At 41.1% G+C, this 15,499-nt stretch overlaps 1 protein-coding gene across 17 annotated transcripts in view; it reads right to left on the bottom strand.

Moving 5' to 3' along the window:
- FHIT (fragile histidine triad diadenosine triphosphatase) overlaps nt 1-15,499 on the bottom strand; it is a 1,493,627-nt gene that overhangs the window by 825,328 nt on the left and 652,800 nt on the right. The window lies entirely within an intron of this gene.

The raw sequence follows: 15,499 nt of genomic DNA, 5'->3' as shown, positions 1-15,499 counted from the left end.
ATAATTCCTATACCATAAGGTTTACCATTTTAAAGTGTATAATCCAGTGGTTTTCAGTATATTCACAAAGTTGTGCAAGTATCACCACTATCTAATTTCTGAATATTTTCATCACCCCTAAAAGAAACTCCAGGTAGTTAATCCACGTTTACCCCTCCCTGCAGCCCCTGGAAAACATTAATCTATTTTGTCTCTATGGATTTGCCTATTCTAAACATTTCATATAAACAGAATCATATAGTATGTACCCTTTTGTGTATGGTTTCTTTCACTTAGCATAATGTTTTCAGTGTTCATCCATATAGCATTTTTCAGTAGCTGATTCCTTTTAAAGACTGAATAATATCCCATTTTAAGTATATTCTACATTTTTTTAATCCATTAATCAGTTTATGGACATTTGGGTTGTTTCTACATTTTGGCTATTATGAATAGTGCTCCTATGAACATTCAGGCACAAGTTTTTATGTGGATCTATGTTTTCAGTTCTCATGAGGATATACTTAGGAGTAGCATTGCTGGGTCCTATGGAAACTCTCTAACTTTTAAAGGAATGGCTAAACTGTTTTCCTTAGTGACTCCATCATTTTACATGACCACCATCAATGAATTAAGGCTCCAATTTCTCAACGTACTCACCAACAGCCCACTCCCATATATTTTAATTTAATTGGTCTGGCTGAGACCTGGGCATCAGGGTCTTTTTTAGTTTTGTTGTTTTTCAGAGTTCCCATGGTAATTCTAATGTGCAGTGAGGGCCAAGAACCCCTTATTCCTGCCCATTCATTGCCAATTTCCAGACAAGTATTTACACCTCCTCCCTGAAGTGCCCCAGAGCTCTCTGGGCCTATTACATTCTTGCCACCACCGACCCCTCAATACTGACATCTGCTTTGTAGCTAATTCATCCAATGAGAGAATGAAATACAAATAAGGAAGACAAAACCTTGTATTTATGAAATATATAACCTTATATTTATATAATTATAACATGTATAATCTTGTATTTATATAATTATATATAACCTTATATTTATATAGATATAATAGAGCTTTATATTCATGCTACATAAATATGTCATTTATTTTCAAAGAATAGTGAGCACACATATTAAATTATTTTAAAATAATTTCCATGTGTACATGTACATATAGGAAATCTGAAAATTAAGAATGATTTTCCTCTGAGAAAATGGGTTTGGAATCAATTCTACTACCTTTTCTGCTTACTTTTACTTTCTACTATGACTAGGCATTGGAGAAGCTATTTGAAGGGAATTTTTTCAAATACCCTTGTGTGATGTGAATTGCCAACCCCTTTCTCCCACTGATCCACTGGAGAGATGCCCTTCAAAAAGAGCCCACCTGTAAAAAGAAAAAAAAAAATTGCTCCTAAAGTTCTTTTCATCAAGTAGAGAAAGACATAGGGAATGAATGGATGACTTCTATGTGTTTTACATTTCAACTTGACCTTGAGTATTAAACACAGTACCATATGTACAAAAATGTATAAAATTTAAAATTACTTATGTCATTTTTAAAATGTATCCTGTCAAAGCAAATACAGATGGTGAAGGTCTTTTAACACCAGCATCGAGGGCTAGAGCCATTTAGAAAATCAACAGCCTGTGCTTGTAGATAGCCAGCTCGGGTGGCAAAGAGAGAAGCCTGAATACAAAAAGAGTCATGTACCACAATGTTCATTGCAGCTCTATTTACAATAGCCAGGACATGGAAGCAACCTAAGTGTCTATCGACAGATGAATGGATAAAGAAGATGTGGCACATATATACAATGGAATATTACTCAGCCATAAAAAGAAATGAAATTGAGTTATTTGTAGTGAGGTGGATGGACCTAGAGTCTGTCATACAGAGTGAAGTAAGTCAGAAAGAGAAAAAGAAATACCGTATGCTAACACATATATATGGAATCTAAGGGGGGAAAAAAAGGTCATGAAGAACCTAGGGGCAAGACGGATATAAAGACACAGACCTACTAGAGAATGGACTTGAGGATATGGAGAGGGGGAAGGGTAAGCTGGGACAAAGTGAGAGAGTGGCATGGACATATATACACTACCAAACGTAAAACAGACAGCTAGTGGGAAGCAGCTGCATAGCACAGGGAGATCAGCTCGGTGCTTTGTGACCACCTAGAGGGGTGGGATAGGCAGGGTGGGAGGGAGGGAGACGCAAGAGGGAAGAGATATGGGAACATATGTATATGTATAACTGATTCACTTTGTTATAAAGCAGAAACTAATGCATCATTGTAAAGCAATTATACTCCAATAAAGATGTTAAAAAAAAAAAAAAAGCCTGAATAAAAAGGAAGATTTCTCAACTGAAGGACAAAGTATGGCATGACTTCTCAGTCTGATGGAAGCTGGGATTCATCGTAACAGGAGAAATAACCCAAACCATATCTTCATATGAACAGCAATGGCAGAAGGGAACTTACAGGTTATGATATTAAAACAATACTTAAGGAAAATAATTACAGGTTGAAAAATCACCTTAATGTCATGTATCTTTCTGGAGTAATCATTTTCTACTGCATTCCCATTAATACTGTAGTTTTTACATAGCCATAAAAGATTTTTAAGAGTTCATCTCCATGGATAGACATGTGGGGACATCAACTTATAACTGGTGCCAACAGCTGGTACGGTAAATCTATCAACTGCAATCTTCCAGAAGCTGGAACCACATGTGAGCATCCCTTCATCAGGGCACAGGCCTCTCAGAGGTTAAGAGACATCCAGGGTTCTTTACTTTTTAAAACAATTTTTTTAAGGCTTCTGGCACATTAAAAAAAAAAAAAAAAGGAATGCCAAAGCAAAATTACCCAAATTGTGTTATATTTTAAACATTAACAGTGAACAAATTAAGACTCCCAACACAAATGAATACAAGCCAATGATTACCATTCTTCAAAGGGGAAAGATGATTTCACCACATTTTAACTAACGTGCAATGCCTGATTTTTTGTGGTGAAGTGATGCCACTCATAGGTTTTCACTAAAAATGGAATGGTAAGGCTACTTACAGTGTCGATTATAGCTATGTGTCACTAGCAATTTATAGATGGACGTACTTCTTTTTTAAATGTGCTACCATATTCTGCAATTTCTAATTGCACTATTCAGAAGATAATTACATGAAGGATAAAAACTATTAACAGTCTACCTCAGGTTGTATGATCCAGTAAAGGTACAAGCTCAGAACCGTATGAAGATCGTCCTTCAATCCTGTTCAACAGCATATGGGAAGCTCATTTAATGGTAAGATCTAAGTTCAAGGCCTTGAACTCAAGGCCACTCCAGACCACCCTTCCAACTGGCTTCTCTCAGTCCTCAGAAGATGTTGGTTAAATGAAATCACAAAATGTCAAACTATAGTCTCGATATTAGGTTCTCACTAGAACCAACATCGTCAGACCTGTTGCAGCAGCAGATAATCAAGAGAAATTCTCATAGGATCTTGAAACAGGGCTCCTCCCCACCCCCACTTCTGCATATTTCACTACCACAAAATATTAAAACATGAATTTGAAGTCAGTCCAAGTCTTGACCCATCTTCCCCCCAGAACAGATTTTGCAGCACAGCCTTATCCAAGGTTCCACCCAGGGTAGCTTCGCTTTTTAGTGCCTGATAAATGCCTTCCCATTTCCCCGTGCCATAGACAAATAGGTATTTCTCAGTATCTCTAGGAGTGGCAATGGTGTCTTTTTTCATTTCCTCATCCTCTCACCATGATCGGCACTCATCAGGGGATCTCCATTCCCATCCACCTCATTACCGCTTCATTCTATCTGTCACCATTTGGAATCTCAGAACTCTTAATTATTAGCTCACTCTTACAAACAGTAATGAGGCTCCAGCTGCCTGCTGGGGAGCATCATCGAACACTAACGAGCACGCAGACTGAGACCCACACCTGAATCCCGTCACGGGGCTCCATTGTTCAGGCTATGTGGGATGTTTCTTTCTACAGGCAAGCTTCTTCAGGAGAGCTGGAGTTTGCAGGGTGGCTATTATGCATTCACTTTGGTCTTATGATTCACACTGACTCAAAACAGCCTTCCTGTGTGGTGTACTCATTTACATACTGGCTATTGCCTCCCTTATAATAACGCTGTACTGTTTCATTCTTCCTTGTCCTCCTCCTCACTTGTATAAGGGCTTACTGGAGCTGAGAGTTCTCAAAAGGGAAGACTAATTGGTCATTTTCTTACTTCTCTTGATCTCCGCCTGACCTCAAAAGAAAAATGAGGCTCTTACAATCATCTGGGTGATCTGTCCTATACAAACCTTCCTGACATCTCCCACAGTGTCCTGCATGTTGCCTCAAACACGAGAGGTGCTGGATAAATATTAATTGACATCTATACAGTTTTCTGAGCACCTAAGAAGGACAGGCCCAGATCCATAAGAGACAGAAAGATATAGTTTGAAGAATGAGCTGGTCCCCCCTGAAACTATGACAAGGAGGTCTTTGTAGTTAATGGAGGAAGACAGGACTGACCTGAAATCCATTCCTTCCTGGACTTCCTAGCCTTCGACAGCAGCAGGAGCCTTGCACCAATGACAACAAATGAGCATCGACTGAATCCTCCTGTGTGTCAGGGCCTATGTTAGTCCTTGACCTGCATTAGCTCATTTAAACCCCAACAGCCTATACAGTATTTAGGAAACAAAACCCATAAAAGTGAAATGACTTGATCAAGGTCACCTATCAGCTAAGACCTCAAAGCTTGTCTCAGTAAACCAGACTGGCTACCCAAGCACTGCTCGGAGAAGGGCAGGGCAAGATGAGGGCTTACGGTGGGGTTTGAGGAAAGGTGATGGAGGCCAGCATCAGAGGTGAGCAGCAGTGGCCTCACCCAGGTGTGACACTCTACCTGTGTCCAGTGTAGCTGCTCCCTCATCCACAATGATCACCATGCTGAACAATGTCTAGAAATGACTATGGCACAGGGATAAGAACGTTCTTTCCACAGCTTTACAAAGCTCAGAGGTGCCATTTCTGAAAAGAGTACTCGGGGTCAGCATTTCTATACGTGTGAAGCCAGCAAGAACACCTCGCACGGATACCCACCATGTATAGACAGTTAGAAAACTCGTGCAGTTAACTTATTAAAAATTTGCATTTGTTAATCATACTAGTAATGAGCTAATAGTCCTGCAGCTCTTGGTATAAACCAGGCACTAAGCTAAATGCTTCATGTAAATATCTCACTTATTCTTCTTAACAGCCTTGTAAGGGGGTATTTTCATCATCCTGATTTTACAGAAGAGGAAAGCACTGAGAGTGGAAGTCACTTGCCCAAGCCCACACAGCAAGTAAAGCGTGGACCTAAGGTTTGTACCAGGGCATCTGACATGGGCCTCCTCTCTACCTCCAGCAATGCTAGGAGAGATCTTCTGCTCCCGTGACATCACTTGTACTTTCCTTTAGTGTAAATGATCATTGCAAATGTCTACATCCAGGTGGGTGAGAAGAGGAGGTGAGATCAAGAACACAGAAAAGAACGTGTTGGCAGGAAAGGAATTAATTTTCAAGTGCCCAATCGCTGCTGCCTACAGTCATTCATGGAAAACCATGAGTCAGTCTGGTTTTCCATAGGTGGAAAGAGATTACTCAGAGCCCACAGGGTGGCCACGCCATTTCTCTGAGGGCCAAAGGAACAGGTCAAGGGCACAGTCAAGCTCTCCTTGACCCTCTCCATGGCTCTGCCGCACCTGCTCAGTTGGTTCACCCACGACACGAGAGAAACGTGGAGAGGGAGGGGCGACTCTCCTTCCAGCCTGTGCCATTGCTAAGGGTGATCTATGGCGCCTTTCACTGCCAACTGGGCTGAGCAGTACAACACAGTAATTAAAAGGCAGACAAGCAATCACTAATGAAGTGCATATGTATTGTTGAGTGGATTTCCAGTCCTCGGAAAATGATGATGAGCGTTCTCCCCGAGGAGCCTCTCTAGAGTTCTGTAGCCTTAAAGGCTCTTGCTTTCAAAGTAACATTTCAAATGCCAGTGATTAGTAACCTACACATTTGAACCTTGGTTTGATGACAAATGTGAGGAAAGACCATGGCTGTTTGAAAAAAGCAACAAATAGACTTAAAAAAAAATTCTCTTGAAAAGTTTTATCCCAGTTTCAAGTGATTTTCTTTAGATGATCCCGACTTCTAGAGCCCTCCTGGGACACAGCTTGATTGGCACAACCAAACTCCTATCTTTACAGTCCTTGCCTTTGTGTGCCAGGGTGCAGACTGTCAGAAGCCACTTGCAGAACCACTGCTGACAAGAGAGGGGTGCCCTCTAAGCCCTGCCCCAGTTCCTTTCTCTCTTCAGGAAACAAACTCTGAGCCACTCAGCCTCTTGTGATCTCCCTGACTGGCTTCCCTGTACACACGTGGCCACACGAGGCCTTTTCACGGCTCAGGTCAGAGTTTTGTTCAGTGTGCTTTTTAGAGTTCTAGCATGGCATTATTAACTCTTCCTGCCACATCATCCAGGAAGAACATTTCAGCTGCTAAACCCAGATTCCCAAGAGCTTTGACACCCAATGAAAAGAACAAAAGTTGCTTGGGAAGCTCAATGCCTGGTTTGGTCTACATCAGGAAGGGCCCACACCTGGCACTCACGCTGTGGCTTCCTCCTCCTATACATGACTGACATCACTGACCAGGTATAACGTGTTATCCAGCAGGAGCTTCTTAGCAGAGCCTTCCAGATAGTCATTACCAATCAACCGCAATTGCTGCATGACATGCAAAACCTACTTTTCATTTTTAGGCTTTAGTCTAGTGATCCAGGGAAAGCTTTCATGGTAGCCTCGAGATGGTTCCATCCATTTCAAGCTAAAGATGTGGTAACACATGTAATCTCCCAGAATCTCAACTCTTTGAGTTAGGAACATGAATAATAAACTTCTAGCACTGAAATAACATGTCCTACGGTAATCCTCTAACTAATCACCTTGTTAATAAATATCTAAAGACTACATTTTTCTCGGGGCTTCCAGCTTCCATGGGAACATTCTGATGGTGACATAATTTTTAAATTAGTAGGTTTATTCATAGTTTTGTACTAATAAATGTCAAGCTTCTTACTAATTAGCAAATTCTGTAAATCCACAGTAGTATTAATTTTCAACTGCAGAGGGAATTAACATGAGAAAAAAAGAAATAAAGAGACAATTAAGATTTCTCTAGGGGCGCTTATTTCTATGAAATTCAGCACAAAGGAAGAAAACATTAACCCCATTTTGAGGGTGCACAGAGAAGGGATTACAAAAGATGTGTCACTGTCACCGAGAAGGAGTGAAGTGTACACGTGCTGTGGAGCACTCCCGGTTACAGCTAAATTCTCCGATGACATTTTCTCAGGTTGCTGCTGCTAAGATTACCCTTCTTGTCTTCAATTTTGTTAAATGCACTTTCCCAGAAGTCTTCCACTTAACAAGGTTTTATTATTTCTTTATTGATGTTTCCACTCAAGTTGCTGATGCACTTTCTCTGGCTTTAAAGGACAATGCACCTTACAACGTTCTGATCTTCAAACACTGCTCCACAAGGGGTCTCTTGCTCTCCAAGTACTCGTTAATATCAATCTCACTTTCTCCATTAACTCACTGAGAGGGTGAAAAACACACATCTCTCTGGGAGGCTGTTTAACCTGCCAGCTCCAGGGCAAGAGAGAAAGCACATCTCTCCTATCGGCACTTATGCCTTTTCTTTACAAAGCCATCCTACAAACACTGTTACAACAAAGCTGCTTGTTTTTCAAACTCTCCTTCAACTGCCTAAGCCTACTGCTAAAATGTTGGAGTCTTCCTGTGTTGGTGGTTTACTTTTCTGGGCATGCTACGCTGCTGGGGACAGGCCAGGGCACTTATGTCCAGAGAAGTTAAGTATGGATGTTTCAGGATGACGACTCCCAAAGGTTTCAGATCACAGTAAGATGCAAATTAAACTGTAAAATGGTACACTCTAATGAGGAAACTGCAGTTTATAAGTTTACAAACAAGACAGTGCACAGATAACTGTAGCTTATATTGAGGGGCAACTTCCTTCCATTATCATGGCTATCAAAGATGCAATCTGTTGCAGAAGAATGAGGTCTTAATTAGTGAAACACACACAGAGGGCCTGTCCTACCATTCTGCCTTATTTAACATACCTCGGACACACTCCTAATATAGTACCCCTCACTCATACTATCATTATGCATTCAATTTTCCACCTCACATACTAGATCATGATGTTGCAGGCAGGGAATGCTGTGTGAGATTAGGGTTATCTGTTAGCCCCCCTCCCCAAGCAGATCCAGAAGCCACATAGAGAGGCAAGAACAGCTTTGTAAATAGCTGGGCAGTTCCCAGTAGTCTCTGAATTCCCTAAGTCAACCATACATAACTTAGTTCAAGTCAAAAACCAAATGGGTCTTCCTGCTTCCCCACCCCAGGGCCCCAGGTCCACAGGCCTGGTCTGATCTGACTTCCTCTCCCTGTCCAAGGTTGAAAATGGTAACTGGCAAGAATCAGGCAGGCCACATACTGAGTCAGAGAGTGATTGTGCACACTTCACAGCTATGGGCAAGTCCAAGACAAAGAGGGCAGGGTGGAGCCCCTTTTCCACTTTTACGTGATGACCTTTTCCCTACTAGCATGTAGGTCACAGCCCAGGGTATGCCAGGCTGTCACCAGGCAGGGCAGCTGCTGCTTTTCCTAATGGAAAGAGTGAATGTGTATGTGTGTGTCTAAGAGAGGGATGAAGGGAAGGAAGAAGGCAGAGATTAGAGAGAAAAGTCTGTTCCTAGAAAGAAATAAGATTCCATTTGACATTCCCATGTGCATAGCAGCCAGCACAGTGCTTAGTAAATGGTGGACAGCCAGTAAACATCAGCTGAATAATGGACTCAGTCCGTGCACTTTTCAAAGTCCCTATCTCTAGAATTTAACAGTTACTTAATGTATCCTGTAAGAGCCTACTCTTTTAAACCAAAGCACACCAATACAGTAGAACGTCCTAAAGCACTAACTTACATGTAGGAATTAGACCTCAAATTACCAGTCAGAAAGATACAAAGCAGGACCTATTTAAAAGCCAATCCCATTTTGGAAACAAAGAACAAAGCCAACATTCAAGGCCAAGCTTTCCATATAGCTATCCTTCCAAAGCACCTGGACTCAACAAATTTTAGTTCGATCCTTCTTTCCCTCTTCTTCTCTGTTTAATCCAGTTACAGCCAAGTTATAGAAGTGGAATCCTCAAAACCTCTACCGACAGAGTAAGAGCTAGTCAAAGAATGTTTGAGCCATTTTTCCTAGCCTCAGATGATGATGAAATGGAAAAGAAAAAAAAAAATCCTCTGTCAAGAATGTTGAAATGAGAAAATCTGCAATAGCCGTTTGGGCAGAGGACAGGTGAATAGCCCGATTCTCACAGAGATGAAAAAAAGTTAAGGCCATTATCCACTATGACTTGAAAAGGCAACTCAGCAACCGAACTTTGCGGTTCTGGTATCATTGAAAGAAAAATGAGAGGTGGAAATAGATGGCTCACTCTTTCTCAGGAATGTTTGTGCCTCTGCTCAGAAGTGTCAGTGGACAATGGCCTCCAATCAAGTGGTACAGTCCTCAGCAGCCTCTTGATAATAGACTCTGAACGCCCCCTCCATCCCCCAAAAACGGCCTGTTACCAACTACTCAGGCACAATTCTTAATATTAAAACAAAGACTGGGAAAGTTGGAGATGATCCTACCCCTAGGTAAAGTAACACCTGCCAGTTGACTTGATCCACTAGTTGTTACTCTAAAACATGCTTTCCCTATTTCTAATTTGATTTCTCATTCCCTTACTCAACATCTTCCATGTGCCACGTCCTATGTTAGGTGTTAGAGACACAACGATTAACAGGAAAGAAATGGCTCCACCATCATGGAACTTATGGTCAATCTGTCTTAGATTAACTACTCCATATTATTTTATTCAGTAACTACATAGAGTGAACACTGTCTTTTATAATTATGGGGATACAGCAGTGAATAAGACAAGCTAAGCTCCCTTCTCTAATCAGGAGAAAAACAATAAACAAGTAAAATAAGATTTTCAGATCATCATGAGAGCTGGAAAAAATAATAAAATGGGATAATGGAGCTGAAAGGGATGGGCAGTGGGATAACTGATCAAGACTGGATGGTCAGCTGGGATCCCTCTGACCCACTTGAGAAGAAAAGTCTCACTTGAGATCAATTAGTTAAGAGACCAGCCATCCAGGGAGTTAGTGAGGGCGGCCTGCTTTTCTCCACTCCCAGGTTAGTGAGGGTGGCCTGCTTTTCTCCACTCCCAGGTTTTAAGAGGAGCCGGGAATGAATATTTTATAAGGTACGTTAGTTGGCCTAAAATTTGGGGGGGGGGTCAATACCAGTCGGCCCCTTAATATTCAAAGTGTGGTCTTGGGAGGAACAGCATCAGCATTACCTGGGAGCTTGTTAGGAATGCAAATTCTCAGCTCCACTCCTGATGTACTGGATCAGGATTTGCATTGAACTTGATCCCTAGGTAATTCATATGTATATTAAGACTGAGAATTCCAGAGCTAGCCACCTTGCCTGAGATCTAATACCATGTCCACCACGCCTGGCCTCTATCTGCCATTCCTTTCACAATTTCAATGACAAGTTCAATGACATTTCAATGACAAATTCGGGAAACACAGCAGGGAAAAGGGTTGCTATTTACTGGGGGCCCTGAAGACCCTCTAATTAAAGGGAAGAACAAGCACAAAGACCCTGATGTGGACCAAGTTGAATCACGAATGAAAAATAGAAAGATGGCCAACCTGGCTGGAGCCTAGTGAAATAGAGGATCATGATCCAGGATGAAGACAGAAAGATAAGGTTGATGCAGACGAGCAGTGCCAGGCTAAGCCATTTAAATTTTATTCTTAATGAAACAGGTAACCTTTGGAGGTTTTCAGGCCAGGGAGTAAGACGATCTGATTTAGATTTTAAAGAGTGCCGTGGTGCTGTGTGGAGAACGGGTTATGGCTAGGCAAGGATAGAAGCAGCCCAAACAGGGAAAAGGCTGTACAGTTGAGCCAGGGGCTTCAACTAGTGAGGCGACAGTGGGAGAGTGAGAAGGGGCCATATTCTGGACATGTTTTGGAAGAAGAGCTAAAAGTACTTACTGATGGATGGAGATATGACGGAACAACTAAGAAAAAGGGGGTCAGAGTACCTGTGAGTGCCACTGGGAGGCCTCCAGGTGGACAAACCACCCCAGCTCCCCAAGCCCCCACCTCCCTACAGGACACATGGTAACTCAGCCTGATGATCCAGTAACAATCAGCTGGGCTGATCCCAAATACACAATAAAAGAATTCATAAACAATACAACCTTTTCATTTGCTAGAGAATGCCAGAATGCCTAGCTCCTACTTTATTCCTCCCTACTGGATTCTAATAGGCACTCCTTCTTCCTTGAAAAGTATTAGCACAATGGATTTCATTGACTTAAAAAAGAGGGAAATTAATATTAATTTAAAAACAAAACAAACACTAATTCAAGCAAATATTTCCAGCAACTACAGACAAAGCTGTTTGTTTTTTTAATCATTAGTATTTAAGATAACTTAGTCTCCCAGCTGATGTTTGGCTATAAGAAATAGATTGCAAATTGCTACATTTCTCAACACTTGAGAAGATAGTTGGCACCTAACTACTAAAGCAAAATGAACTAAACTCATCCCTGAAACTCAACCTTTAAGCCTCTAGAAAGGCCATTTTTAATGAGTTCCCTCCCTTTCAGCTCTGAGCTGAGCTCATCCTTTTGAACTCAATCTTTATTCAGAAAGGGAGCACATAGGTAGAGCAGCAGCAGCCATTAAGAGGTCAGCAGTGATCATCTTTACATAGAAGAGACAAAGCACTCCTCTCAGGAAAGTCACCATGCTGCTCTAGGGACTTACACCTTCAGCCTTCTTTCCAGAAAACACATTTATGACAATTTATTATGAAGAGGCTCATCATTTCCTTTTGTGTTTTCGTGGGACTGGTAAAAGCAGGCCTTCCAAGCAGGCTTGCATTCTTATTCCCAATCTGCAGACAAAACCCAAACATTTCTCTCATTATAGTTGAACTATTTTTATGTGTGTTTTATACCCAAATTCAGTAGAGGGTTGACAAAGAGCAAGGTAACATTCCAGGCAGTATCTCTTAAATAGAATTCTATTTTCAGGTTCCAGGATGTGGAACAGTTGGTTTTGAATTTATAGCTTTGATACCCATGTGTTCTTCTTTCAATGTGCTTCGGAGGATGCCTCCTGGCCACCAAAGGAGGCTAGCTCAGCTCATTTCAGTACTGTGATAAAGCAACGCAGAATGTTATTCCCAAGAGGGCTAATTCCTTTGTCTTGTCCTAAAGCCAATGATTTCGCAAATTAGATCCACTGATTATACAACATGACATGTTGAGGGTGTGTGGATAGATGGGAGCAAATCCATCACTACTTCTCCAAGCATATACTGTGGAGTCATGGGATAGCAGAATCATCTTCATGTTTGAAGACAATAGGATGAAGTAACTGGTAAGAACAAACTCTAGCGTCAGACTGCCTGGGTTCTTACTCCACCCTGGCTAGCTATGAGGGTTTGGGCACATCACTAACTTTCTCCAAGTCTCAGTTTCTCCATTTACTTTATAGCAGTACTTCCCAAATTATTCACCTAGGATTTTTTAAATATAAGAGCTGTACTGAGATATAATTTACATGCCATACAATTCACCCATTTAAAGTATCCAATTGAATGGTTTTTAATCTATTCACAGAGTTGAACAACCATGACCACAATCAATTTTAAACCATATTCGTCACCACCTGGGGATCTTCTAAAATCCCTAAAGCCCAGGCTACACCCCAGATCAATTAAATCAGTCTCTGGGGCTGGGACACAGGCCATAGTAGTTTGCGATGCTCCCCAGAGAATTCCAATGTGTAGACAAGTTTGGGAAGTAATGTTTCATGGGATCATTGTCAGGATTACATGGAAAATAAACACAGCAAGAAATGGGAGCTTCTCCAACCTAAATGCCCATCGACAGACGAATGGATAAAGAAGTTGTGGTACATATATACAGTGGAATATTACTCAGCCATGAAAAGGAACGAAACTGAGTCATTTGTTGAAATGTGGATGGATCTAGAGACTGTCATACAGAGTGAAGTAAGTCAGAAAGAGAAAAACAAATATCATATATTAACGCATGTACGTGGAACCTAGAAAAATGGTACAGATGAACCGGTTTGCAGGGCAGAAGTTGAGACACAGATGTAGAGAACAAATGTATGGACACCAAGGGGGGAAAACCCCAGGGGGGTGGGGATGGTGGTGTGCTGGATTGGGCAATTGAGATTGACATGTATGTGTATAAAATTGATGACTAAGAAGAACCTGCTGTATTAAAAAAAAAAAAACACACAGTGAAAACTGATATATACATTAACAACAAACAAACGAACAAAAAAAAGAAATGGGAGCTTCTCAGTACAGAGGCTGACCTATAATAATAAGCACTAAGGAGGTGGTAGGAATAATCATCTAGAGGAAGAAGATAATAGGATGGTCTATTTAAAGAGTTACCCTGAAACTTATATAATCTGGACTGAAATGGTGAATTTTTACATCAATACACTTGATATTAATACATTTCCATATATGGCATATTTTGAGAGCAAGAGTTCTAATTGGAACAAGAGTTTTGGAAGTGGGACAGAGACCGTGAGGGCACGGAAGCCTACAACTTATCTATCACACTTCAGTTACCAAGCTTCTTGGCCTTCAAAGAGATGTGCTTCAGGATGCCATCAAAGTGCTCCATAAAGCCTTTTCCCATTGAATGTACTCCTTTTTGTGCCTTAGCCTTCTGCACACCATATAATACGGCACTTAACACCCTGTGTCATGTTCATTTAGAAGTTGGTCTTTTTCACTAGAAGGTGAACTCTTCATGGGCAGCAACAGTACCAAATACATTTGAAAAAAATAATCTCCAGAACAGAGCTCATGTTTTGACTCTGAGTAGGCAAACGTTTGTTGGATTGAACCACACTGAATTCACATCAAATACTGCCAACCCGGGACTGAAGAGAACACTCGTTCCAGAGGTCTCAGAACGCTTAGTGGCCATTGTAGTTCGCAGGAGACTGGCGAGCAAGACCTGCAATTTTGCTCTTTGAGGCACAGCCTGAGGAGCGTGGTTGAGGGCACTTAACGACCCCAGTGAATGGCACATCCACAAGCCGGCATTAAGAACCCTGCATAATGTATTCCCTACACTGAGATCAAGAAAAAAACTGTCATCGAGGGGAAAAAGATTAATTAATATCAATTAATTTCCTTTTGCAGTAGTAGATTATGCAGAAGTCGTTCGGCTTCTGAGGAGAATTTGAGAAAATCTTGCAGCACACAGGAATTTGCATATTCTCTGGGACCAAAAAGCAGGTCCTCAGATCGGTTACCTGGGGTAATGCTCAAGATGAAGGACAAGGGACAGTGACATTTCTGCCAGTGTAAAGTTGGGGGTGGGGGTGGGAATAAAAGATAGGTGAGCTTTAGAGGGAAGAGAGAAAGCTTATGGATTCAAAAGAAACAAAATTATAATTACAATAGAACTTACATGGTTACACAATAAACAATACTAGTATATACCCTCTCTGGAAAGAGAGTGTTCTTTGAAAACCAAAATGCAGAAAAGATCAGAAAGCAAGTTAACAAAAGCTATTAGGTAAAGTCCATGAGAGGAAGAATTCCCTTTCATTAGCATCTTCCCTCAATTACAAGATAATAATGTTTGATTTGGAACACGGGCAGAAAATTCAAGGGCCTCACCATATAGCAAACTTGGGCAAATCGCCTCTTTGGCCTTTGCTTTTCATTTCCAAAATGAAGGCTTGGAACAAGATAGTGTTTCCCCAAGTTTGTTCTGGAAGATTTAACAGGCATTACATGAAGAAAAGGTTCCATGTTCAAAGGGATTTGGGAAAGAGTTGAATAATCCAACTACACAGGTTTTACAGAGGTTTTAGGACTTGGCAGAAGATTAACTATTTTACTGTTGGCTCCAGGAGGCACTATAATCTGCAGCATCTCCCTAAGAACAGAATTCTTTGGGGACAGACCATGTCAAGTGACTAGTATTTTTCTGAACTCACATTAGAAAATTTGGATTATAAAGATCTTGCAGGTCTTTCTGGGTTTAGAGTCTGAATTCTCAATCATGGTCACTTGAAACCAACACTCCAAGATAAGCCATCAATAGCCAACTGACTAAAGTAACAGTTAGAAATATTTGGGCAGAAATTAGATGTAAAATCTCCAATTTCAAAGCAGTACAAAAAAGTAGTAAGTGGCACTCTTCTCTGCACATATATAGAGAATTCCTTTTATTTTAATTACTCCAAGCTGAGCATCAGTGGGCTACATC

This window comes from Balaenoptera acutorostrata, chromosome 10 (genome assembly GCF_949987535.1).
Source record: "Balaenoptera acutorostrata chromosome 10, mBalAcu1.1, whole genome shotgun sequence".
Lineage (NCBI taxonomy): Eukaryota > Metazoa > Chordata > Mammalia > Artiodactyla > Balaenopteridae > Balaenoptera > Balaenoptera acutorostrata.
The sequence above is the reverse complement of the archived record's forward strand: the minus strand, read 5'-3'. Positions and strand labels throughout refer to the sequence as shown.